This window comes from Colossoma macropomum, unplaced genomic scaffold, assembly GCF_904425465.1.
Source record: "Colossoma macropomum unplaced genomic scaffold, Colossoma_macropomum, whole genome shotgun sequence".
Taxonomy (NCBI): Eukaryota; Metazoa; Chordata; class Actinopteri; order Characiformes; family Serrasalmidae; genus Colossoma; species Colossoma macropomum.
The window spans coordinates 3678550-3690765 of NW_023494794.1; the positions used below are offsets into that span (position 1 = coordinate 3678550).

The 12216-nt window shown below is 38.2% G+C and overlaps 1 protein-coding gene across 7 annotated transcripts in view; it reads left to right on the forward strand.

Moving 5' to 3' along the window:
* Window positions 1-12216, forward strand: part of dab2ipb (DAB2 interacting protein b) — a 143135-nt gene that overhangs the window by 71469 nt on the left and 59450 nt on the right. The window lies entirely within an intron of this gene.

Genomic DNA, 12216 nt, shown 5'->3' on the forward strand with positions numbered 1-12216 from the left:
GCTTCTAACGGTACCTTCCGGACAGTCTAATTAAATCTCTTCTGTCTTTGCAATGCTTAACAGTGTGCCTATCACAAAAGCTCATATTAGGATACCAAAAAGTATTATTTATCATGAAGCACTAGTACTTATTCAGTACTTCTACTGAATCATCTGCACTCCAGTACAATACTAAGGAGTGAGAGACTTGGAATAGAATCCCAGAGCTTTGAAAGCAGTTAGTTTGTACACATACAGAGTTTGTCTATGGTTTCGTCCTTTTTCCTTTTATTTTTTTCTCACAGTCTTCCAAAACATCCATGCGGCTTCATAATTTATCTCTCTGTTTCTCCAGCCACAGTTTCTTGCACCACCAAAACAAGATGGTGGCTATATTTATGACCCTTTTTTCCAAAGAAAATTGAAACTTGCTTTTGACACACAAAACCCCAAACGTGAGCTCGAATCCAGCCTGAGAGAAACTTCGAATGGCCCACACACTGAGACAGTCAAGCTTGGAGCTGGGCAACATGGGGAAAAATATTGTGATAAATATTTTAGCAACATTTTGACAACAATAAATGTAAACAATAACTAAACAGCAAAACAAATCGCTTGCCATGTGCTGGTAACACTGACCATTTTTTTGGATAACTATATGGAAAATGACTGTGGTAAACAGGTAAACCAGGATGGAAGGGGGAAGGGGGGATTTGTCCTGTGAAGACAACACTGTAAGTCTTAATCAATGTCAAATAAAAGAACATAATAAAGCACAGCTCAGTAAAAGTTGTGGTTTTACTAGTATGTCATCTTATATATCTAATATGGCTACAAAACTGTAATCAATCTAATAAGAAAGAACAGAATTGCAAATGTCACTCAGACTTTACCGTCAGAGAGTATGTAGCTGCCTAGCTTAGCCCTTTTCTTTAAAGCCATTTCACCTGAAGTTGTTTGAAACAACCCATTTTGCCTGACGTACTGGAGCTGAGATGTGTGTTTCCTGTGACTGAAGTTGTTTTTCAGTCTGAGATCTCACGCTGTGATCTGAGGATCCTAAAATAGACTTTATACCATAGTGACTGGTTTACGTGAAGGCATGGTATCTGCCTGTAGTACCAAGCGTGTTAAACCAGCGCAGCTCAACAGCCATGTTTACAGAACAATCTCATTTATGTTGGGTACAATAAATGCGGTATCAGTCTAGGATATCACATCCCCCTGCATGTTTGAAAGTTCAGTTGTAGCCCTGTTCAGAAGGGATTTCGCTGGTTTTGCTGTGTTTTTTGCGAAATAAATCAATAATGAATGAACAATTTTTTTTGAACTGGTGGTAAATGAGTTTTTTTTAGTTTTTAATCTTTATTATATTCAGATCAGTTTTCAGGTTGTAGGCGGTGAAGCCATCTTCTGTTCAGTCTCTGGTGCAGGGTAGTGAAATTGTGATATGACATTTGCAAGCAGGATCAGAGGCACTGATACAGAGCACATCTGTGAGAGGTGTTTGAGATTTGGTGGGTTATAGATCTATACAGGATCTGAAATATGAAAATTTCTATATGGGCCTTTGTTAAGTTTACAAGTATAACTGAATAACTATATTCATAGCAAAGTTTGTAGGGGTAACCCGCTAATCACAAGGAAACAAAACCCAGCCATTGTGAATTTTCCCACAAAAAGTAGCACATTCAGGCGAACTGTTTGAGAATGATCTACTGTACCAACATTTATCTTGGGAAGCAGAAAATCAGATGGGCCCGGTTTTGGGTTTGTTTTGGTGCTCAATTTGTTAATTTAGTCAACCTGATTTCTAATTGCAAAAAGAAAAATGAGACATCTGGAAAAATTACCAGCCAACCATTGCATCTTCGCTAACTCTTGCTAACTTTGATGCCACGGCATCTTATTTCATGCTTATTGGCAACAATTTCAGAAGTGATTCCAGCCTGCAGCGTGTTGCCAGTGAAATGTTACAGAAGTACAGTACTGTGCAAAAATCAGGAAACATGTTCGAGAGAAAATGACATTGGAGCCTCCAACACTCTGTGTAATATCAATACTATCAGTATTTAATGTGTCCTTAAAACCAGCCAGTTACAGCTGTGACCTCCAAACAAAAGCTGTTTCCAAAAGAGTCACTGACATTATGTTCCCCTTCAAAGAGACACTAACATGCAATCAAGCAACTACCCAAACATACCTTAGATGTCTCGCACATTTATTTCTCATATGCATCTAAAATGGCTAAAGGAGAAGACAAGATGTATGAAAATCCACTTGCATAAAGGAAAATACTAAGAGTTTTCAAAACTGGAGTTCAAAACATTATTAAGAGAGAACGTGGTAAAGAGAACATGGGACAACCATGCGTGGCCTGGTAGACCACCAAAGCCGCCCCCATCAGATAAACAGCACTTAAAGCTTTCATCTTTGAGGGAGAAAATTGTGCTCCACTCTTCAGATCTGAAAATAACTAAACTTAGCTAACTAAATAATGATAAAATGATAAAACTTTAACTGAAAATTTAAAGAAATTACTTTTGCATAGCACTATATTGCTAAACTGGCATATTGCTTTACTCTATGCACGTTTGAGGGGAAAAAGTGATGATTTTTGAAATCTGTATTGTATTGTTTGAAATTGTGTATTGCAATATTACAGCAGTAGAAGGTGGGTTGTACTTGCATCATTTATAACTGTGTATATATAAACCAATATATGGTATATAAATCTTAATGTCAGGGATGTTACAATATGCAAATTGATTTTTTGATAGAGGGTTTGGGAGACAATGCTTGCTGTGAGTTAAATACAGTTAGAATAAATTAGAAAGGCTTCACTGCTCTATTAAAAAACATGCCACGATGTTTCTCCTGCACTGCTGCTGAAGCCATTTGTACATTGTATGTATTGAAATTGTTTTGTCTGGTGAGAAAACGACTTGTTTGTGTTAATTGTGCTTAAATGTATGTTATGATTTCTATCATTTCTAACTTCTGTATTGACAATGCATTATTCATTGTTCATTAACCATAATATATATCATATTCTGAAATCATTGCAGCCTGATTTGCTATTGTTAAGACACAATACTATCAATTATTCATAATTACAGTACTGATTAGTATGCAAATAACAGTATACTAATACTAAATATAATGTGTATGTATGCAATATAAAATGTGTATTTTTATGTGCAAACATTTGGTATTTTATATATATATATATATATATATATATATATATACACACACACACACACACACACACACACACACACACACATGTAATGTTGAACCTGTTCAGTATTTTAATTTCCATCTAATGTATTGCAATGAAACCAACTGAGGAGAAGAATAAACTTTGCCGTGTCTTGAGGCTGTGTATTTATTCTGAGCTAGTTGAATGAACCGAGAGAGCCGCTGTTGGAGTTACTGAGTGCGCGATGGAGTTTATTCTGGGTTTTTTGCTTTGCTCTTTGTCTTTACTTCAGTGTGAGAGTTGTGTGCTTGTGAGAAAAAGAAACTCGTCTTTGGTGCAGCGTCTGAAATATTTACAGAAGTGAGTCGAGGAGGAATAAGCATTCATCTGGGGAGGAGATTAAATTTTAGGTAAATATTCATTGAGGGCGGAGGAAAAGAAAAAGGAAGTGAATGATGGAAGGAGATACAAAAAAGGTCACAGACTAATGATTTGTGTGTGTGGGCTGGTGTTTAACAGTTTTTCTGTGTTTATATTAATCCTCCTCCACACACAGTGCGAGAGCGTGGGTGTGTGTTGCCACGGCTGAGGCTGTAGCACATGCTGTTAAGCATGCACAGCACATCACTGAGCACATGCCGACATGCACACAGCTCCATTAGTGGGAACATAGCCTTAGGTGCCATTCCTCTTTGGCTCCAATCGAAGAGCGACATTAGATTGATGTGGGATTTCACCTGTAGAGTGATGCTCTCCACATGTGCTAAATGTGCATGCACTAGTGTCCTTCATACTGAGTTACATCTCCACTGTGTAGGGAGTCACTTTCACGTTTATCATGCTGCAGACTTAATTTACTGAGTTTGATGGACAAAACTGAGCTCAGGCTGGAGATAACACTAAGACTGTATAATATATCGTTTATGTTCGTTTGTAATATTGATAGAGATTGTAATATTGATACAGAAGGCTAGCCAATCACATTTTGGTAAATTGTGTATTAAGTATTATAATCAAATAATCTACTCGTTATTTTGACGATTAATTGAATGATCAGTTTTTAATTAAATAAATAAACTTTCTTTCCAAGTAGGCTAATGTGAGCACACAATATACATGTACAAAATAAGTAATATTAATGTTTTAATATTAATTAATGATGTAGCAGGCTGGGAGTGTTGGACTGGAGGGCTGTATATCACACATGCTTATTGGAATATTAGGGCTGCACCCACACAGTTCTCAGATAGATCTGATAAGCAATTTTTAAGTCATGTGGTAGCCTTTGGTAAAATGTCGTTTTACTTAAGCAATAGAACACGAGAGGGAGTGTATTATCACGAAACAACATCACGGCTGTGATTTGGTTGCAGGCACGAGCCGAAGGCGAACCAAATACCATTCGCCAAACGTGTAGTCTCATCTTCAGAGTCTGACCAAATCAGAATGAGCCGTAAAACTGCCGCAATATCAAGTTTAGCTCAGTTTTGTCAATTTTTGCTAGATCAATATTAATGTTGTTTTGTTCCAGCCAGTCTGTAAAGCATTTTACAGCCCATTTTGTTTGGCGAATGGTATTCGGTTAATTTCTGGCTAATTCTAGGTTGTTTAGCTGTTCTTCTGTCACAGCTGCTGACTGAAAGCTTGCTCAGTGGTAATGACAATTTGGGAATTTAGTGTAGTCTCATCTTCAGAGTTGGCTGTCGGTCAAATGTGATCTTAAAAGTATCCATTTTCTGTTTTTTTCTGCGCTTCTCATTGTGAGAAGGCCCTCTTTTACTGCCAGAACGTTCTGCTAGAAGGTCAGCGTACAGCAGGCTTACATCACATGGTATAAGATCGGAAGTTGGTATCAATACGAGTACAAGTGAATGAGCACAGAATTGGGCTGATATCAGTATCTGTATTGATGCACTCCTAGTGGTGGTATCATGAAATCAAACATGGGAGTGCAAAATAAAAGAGAAGAATGTGGTGGACAGTGATGGCTTTCCAGAACTACTGAACCAAAGCTAGTGCATATATGTATTTTATAGTGGCTTAGAATGTGGCTCATAATCACTGACTAATGACACTCTGTTAAAAGAATTTGCCAAATAATCAAGTTATCATGACAAACCGATTTGTGTGCTTCCTGAACAGTCTCTCTTGGATGTTGCTGTGTTTTTCAGTGAGTCAAAGCGTTCATATAACCCAAGAAACATAAAGCACTTTTGGGTAAAATAATGCAGGCCAGTCTTTAATCTTGTTACAGCAAGAGTTCTCTAAAGCGCTTTCAGGATATTGCAAACACATTGTGTAATACAGTTGCAGTATAGCAAGCTTACAGCCCCCCCCAACACACACACACACACACACACACACACATTACAGTGTGTTGACATTTCTGCATAGTGACCATGTCTAGGCTTGTCTCTCTGCTGTCCAGGTTCCTCATGTCCCTCCCCCAACACATTTCTTAACCTTCACCCATTACATAACATCTTAGGTTATGTTCTTAAGTTGTTTTTATGCACACCTAAGAACATTTGCACAATATTTGTGTTATAGTGCCTGTGTATGTACACAGTGCCTTGCAGAATTATTGGCACTCTTAATAAAACGAGCGAAAAAGGCTGTGTAATGTGTTTGATGTTTATGAGCTTGATCTTTCAGTGAAGAGTAAGATGGATAAGTGGATGTTAATATTTGTGTCACATGTTTTTGAGAGAAAATACTTTTTAATTTCTTGAATATTTCTTTTAGCTCTCAGATTTTCTTGCCATCTTTTTCATTTTGTTGCAAGGCATCATATCCTGATTTTCACAAAGGGATGTGATTAGATTGTGGTTTCTGCTTTGGGGTTTGTTGGCCTTTTTGTTGACTGTTTCATGGATTTAATCCAGAACTCACAATCTAGATTACTTTTGGAAGAAACTGTTGCTAAAAGAATGGACGGTTAGTGGTCATTGCTCATGCCCACAAATAGGCTTTTTATGTATTCTACTATTTTGTCACTCGTCAGTAAAAAAAAGCATGACATTAATATACTCTGCCAAAGTTTCCATTCTGAAATAAAACATATTTTATTTCAGTGTTTAATACATCCACCCTTTGCATTTGTTACAGCAAGGATGCTTGCTTTCAGTCTTTCAGAATAATCTGCAGGGATATTTTTCCACACCTCCAAAGTTCAGTCTTAGAAGTTGGTTGCATTTTCTGCTTCTCACAATCCAAGTACTCCCCAACACATGTAATGACACTAAGGTCCATTGTTCTGAGTACATCAACAGCTTCTCAGAAGTGTGCTTGAGGTTGTTATCTTGCTGTAGAATTATATTTTCCTAATCCAGAGGTACTGTGTAATGTATTAAGTTTTCTTTGTATTTATCAGCATTCATTATGCCTTTAATGAAAACAAAATCAACTCCAGATGCTGTCATACATCCCCACACTTGAACTGATCCTCTGCCATGCTTGACTGATGGTTGTAAACGTAGTTCGAAGTGTGCTTCATTGCTCCTGAGGTGTACATACTGCCTTCTGTTGCTTACTGAGATTTCAAATTTAGTCTCTTCAGTCCACAAAACCTTACATCTATCTCAGATGTCCATTGTTTTAATGCAAATTTTGTTCCTTTTTGTGCATTTTCTCTGTAATGGTTTCTTGTGGACTCATAGTGTTGAGTTGTCTTCTCACAGTGGAAGGATGAACAGAAACACATGTGGATTCTTTCAGATCCAAAGCAAAAGTGGAAGCTTTAGGTGCTGTTTATCTGGTCGAGACAGTTTGGTGGTCTACTAGGTCTTGCACGGTTCTTAGGAGTTCTGTTTTCTCTGTATCATTTTCTCTATAGCTCCAGTTTTAGAAACTCCTGTGAATGTTAGGGTGTCTTTCTGTTTGTTAAGATTAAAAGGATGGAAGAGTCAAATTGGCAGTAGGATGGACAAAGTAAGTGTTGATAGATTTTTCTGTTTAATGTTTCTTCCTTTTTTCTGACACTGAAAAAAGAATAACTTGTACTTAATGGCTGTTCTGAGTAGAGATTTAAAAAAAGTCTAGAGAAGGTGTGCTAGTTTTTCTTTGTTTCCATGGCAGTTGATCTCTTCCTGAAGTCACTTAGGAGAACAGCAAATCTCTCGATACATCTTTGAAATAATCTCTCTCTCTCTTTTTTATCTTTCTCTGATAGACAGCCGAAGCCCACATCTTTTATAGGATTTTATGATAAGGTGTTACGAAGGGCTTGAGGGGCCAAAAGTGAATAAGTCTCGCTGCTTCATGTTTTTGATAGAATTTGGCACCTCAGACTTCCTTCCGGAGCAGATTCTCACCTGAGAGCTGAAAGAAAATAAAATTCTTTGAGTGTAGCGAGAAACTTTCATATCCTGTTGTCATATAGACGCACCGTGATTGATGATGGCTTGGACGGAAAGCTCTCCCGTCTTTTTTTTTTTACCCCATCTCTCTCCCTCTGTCTCTCTCTTTCTCTCTCTCTCTCTCTCTCTCTCCCTCCTACTGTTTTGCAACGACCATCCTTTCATATGGACTTCACTTTGATAAGCGTTCCCCATAGTCCTGCTGTCAGTGTCAAAGGCAGGAAAATGGATGTTGGTTGTTTTCCCCTTCCGGAAACTCAACGTGTCTTTTAGAACAAGGAGCTCGAAACTCCCAACTCCCAGAAGGCTCGGCAAACATGGATCAATCCAGAAATCCCCTTTGCTCCAATCACTCTTTTAGTCTTCTGCCTGGTTTCACCTCTGCCAATAGGCAACCACACACACACACACACACACACACACACACACAATCACTTTGCTCTTTTAGGGTTCAGTGCTTGAAAGACGGGATGTATCCCAGGAGTATGCTCTGGAAATCTTTGAGGAAGAGAAGAGAGAGAGAGAGAACGGAGGAAAAACACGGAAGGGGAGGGAGAGAGGGGGAATGGAAAAAAAAAACAAAAAGAAAGAAAACAAGAAACTGTAAAGTTGATGGGCAAAAAGTAGAGAATTGGAGAAGTTAGAGGTAGATGATATATATCTGTTTGTGTGAGCGAGCTTGTGAAACAGAGCTATGTGTCTTTACTTAATGCGCTTTTGTTCAGGAGCTGTGCGCGTGTGACTGTGTGTGTTTTCTGTGTTGATGGCTGTAGATCTGAGGCTCTACCACTCAATAGACTCTGTCTTCTTCTCCATCAAGCCAGGCATGTAGAGTAGGACCTTCGCTGCTTTTTAAAGGGCCCATATCCTTTTTCTTGCATTTTATTTTCCTCCCCTGGGGTCCACATATAACGTTTCTGTGCTGTACCAAAAACAGTCGTACCTTATTTTTACATGACCATTTTCCAACCTGTCTGTACACCTTAGAATTAACCCTTAGACCCCAACAGAATTCTAGAACACTGCTGACAGTTTTCAGAGTTAGCGGCTTAATGATCACTGCTTTAAAAAAAACATTTGATCATAAAACCAGCTACATACGACAATTACAAGTCCTGTTAATTTAAAGATAAGTCTTGCCTCTTTAATATGAAAACAGAGCCAAGGGCTAGAAATCAACACAGAGCTCTCAGTTCAGGACTGAATGGCAAATGAGCATTGAAACTGTAATATGCATTGTTTGGGTAGTATTGGAAATACATAATAAAAATGAGAATACATAGAAATAAAGGCCAGGAATATGAAGCAAGCTGACTACAGCAACTAATGAAGCTCATTCATTATTATTTCTTAGCTATGAATATGATAAAATCACCATGTCTTACCCATATAGCTAAAGGCTGCATAATTAGTCTAAGAACTCTCTTCAGCTACGGTTTCACAGAGCCTTCCTATTTCTTTAAACTGAATTGAACTGAAGACAGAAGTTAGAGATATTAAGTAGTAAGTAAGAGATAACCAGCAGGAAATAACCAAATATGAGTTCATTTGTTTCGACTCTGAACGAAACCCAGAGTGAGGAAGCTGGGCGTCCTCTCTCACTTGTTTGGTCAGTGTAGAGGGACTAAAATTGAGTTGAGAGGAGTTTTGGTGATGTTTTTGTTCAAAAACTATTTTAGCTGTTCGAGTGACTACTGAGTTGTAGTGTTTGTTAATGTTTAGACTCCAAACATGTATCTGCTGATTGAATACATCTGGAATTCTGAGAAAATTGTTTAACTTAGATTTTTCACCGAACCATTCCATTAATCCTTGTCAAATAAAAGAACATAATAAATATGCAGTTGAGTAAGAGTTGCAGTTTATTGCTGGTGCTCATATTATCAGTCTAGTAATAAAAAACAGAATTGTCCCACAATGCCATGGTGTCTGTAGCCGCTAAGCTTAACCTGATTGTGGTCTGAGAGTGTTCTTAAATGTACACTGGTTTTTTGTACAGGCATATCTTCCTGCAGTGCTGAGCGCGTTTAACCAGTGCAGCTCAACAGCCTGTTTACAGAAGAATCTCATATATGTTATGTACAATGAATATGGTACTAATGTAGGATATCACACCACACTACATGTTTAAAGGTTCAGTTATAGCCCTGTTCAGATTAGATTAGTTGATCAGGGGGATGTCTGGAAAAAAAAAATTAACTCAGTATCTGGACGGCAATAAAATTACTACAGGAGAAGCGAGTTTTGCCAATCCTGGATGTTTGTGTCACATGTGGTCATATGCTCATGCTCTATTCATGTGAAAGGTTGATGACGTTGTATAAACTAATGCTTTGATGATATTGTTTAGCTGTATGTGAATATGAGTGCATTTAATCAGCCTGCGAAATCTCACTTCTCTAATAGACTCTCTAATGCTCTCCTAGTTTAGAGAGGATAGAGATGAAGTTCTACCACCCAGACCAAGTAAATAGCTGAAAGACTTTCAAAGTGTCACATGGATACACGTGCAAGACTAAATACGGCAGGAAGCAGCGGTCAAACAGCTAATTATTACAAAGCGATGCACATTGTGCCTGGAAAATCCACCAAAATCACAGAAACCTGTATCTGAATGGGACTAAATGTATGAGGCAACCTCTAAACTTGGTGAAAAACAGCGGGTAGTTTGGCCTGTAATTTTCTCAGGTGCTGAAAAAGCTAGGTGCCCTGTACTTTGTGGGAACATTTCATGATGAATGGACTAGTAGAAATGGCTCAAAATTACTTGGAACAAAATCTTGTTACATTATCACACATTAAAATGAAGGTTTACTATTCTCATATGAAATTACCTTGTCTGAGATGATGTTTTCTTATAGCAGCAGTGAGATACAGATAAATAGGTAAATGTAATGCAATACAATGTAATTGTCTGACAAAATGCAGTAATGCGTTGCTTAAACTGTGTTTCATAACACATTATCGCAATATTCAAACTGCCTGGCTGTATGAATTCCTCTATGAATATAAAAGGCAATAGTTCTAAAATGAATACCAATCATTGCACTTACTGCACAATACTGAACAAATGAAATCTTGTTGCAATTTAGTCTTGCCACTCATGGCTCACATTACAGCCATAAACATTTCACATAACACGAGTCTCCAATGACATGCTTGTTACAGCAATATTACAGCACATTATGAATGCTGATCACGTTGAATTAATGTGACAGGAGCAATGAGAGAGTGTTCAGATTATATGGAGGGAATTCTGTTCATATTCTACACATGCATAGTTAATAAAAATGGGTTTCTTTACTATCTTTGTTATTCCCGTAGTCACTTGTTCACATACTCTTTTCTGACTTTATACATTTGATTTTATTATAGATATTGAAATGTTTTGGAATGTTTCTAAGATTAGATTAAGAGATAATTTGTTGGGAGAGAGCACTAATTAGCTTGTCACAGCCCTAGCAGGTTTCGGTAACCATCAATTCAATATCAGGCAGTAAACAATACAAGTACTTATTCATTGCTTTAATTTTGCACAACAGTCAAACTGAAATATGCTGCTTTATGACTTTATAATCTGAAACTAACAAATAATGCACTAATGTGCAGCCCACAGGTTCTGCTGCAGTGTATATAGTGCATATATATGCGGAAGTTTTAACTTCCCATTATGCCGACATTATATTGTATATGGTGGCATGTATATTACCAGTATGTAATAATTCTATATTATGTGGCCAAAAGCAAAAAAAAGACGTCCCATTCCAAAACCTTGGCTATTTATATGGAGTTGCCCCTCCTTTGCAGCTGTAACAGCCTCCACTCTTCTGGAAAGGCTTTCCACAGGACTTTGGAGTACGTCTGTGGGAATTTGTGCCCACTCAGTCAAAAGAGTATTCACAATAAACGTTCCAGTTCATCCCAAAATTTTTTAGTGGGGTTGAGGTCCGGGCTCTGTTTATGGATCTGGTTTTGTGCACATGGGCACAGTCATTCTGGAACAGAAAAGGGCCTGCCCCAAACCATTGCCACAAAGTTGGAAGCATAAATTTTCAAAAATGCTTTTGTATGCTGTAACATTAACATTACCCTTCACTGTAACAAAGGGGTCTAGCTTAAACCCTGAATAACAGCCTAGGACCATTATCCCTCCTACACCAAACTTAACTAAGCATTCTGGTAGGTAGCGTTCTCCTGGCATCCGCCAAACCCAGATTCATCCATCAGACTGCCAGATAGTGAAGTATGGTTAATTTCTCCAGAGAACGTTTCCATTGCTCAGTGGCAGCATACTTTACACCACTCCAGCTGAGGCCTGGTATAATGCATAGTGATCTTAGGCTGGTGTGCATCTTCTCGGCCATGGAAACGCATTTAACGAAGCTCCCAACACACAGTTCCTGTGAGGATGGGCAACTTTTACATATTGCACACTTCAGCACTTGGCGGTCCCACTCTGTGAGTTTACATAGTGTACCGCTTTGTAGCCGAGCTGTACTTGCTACTGGACTCTTTCATTTCATAATGATAATGCTTACAGTTGACCGGGGCAGACCTAGCAGGGCAGAAGTTTCATGAACTGACTTGTGGCAAAGGTGGCATCATATGACAGTGCAATGTTTAAAGTAACTGAGCTCCTCAATACGACCCATACTACTCCCGGTGTTTGTGTAT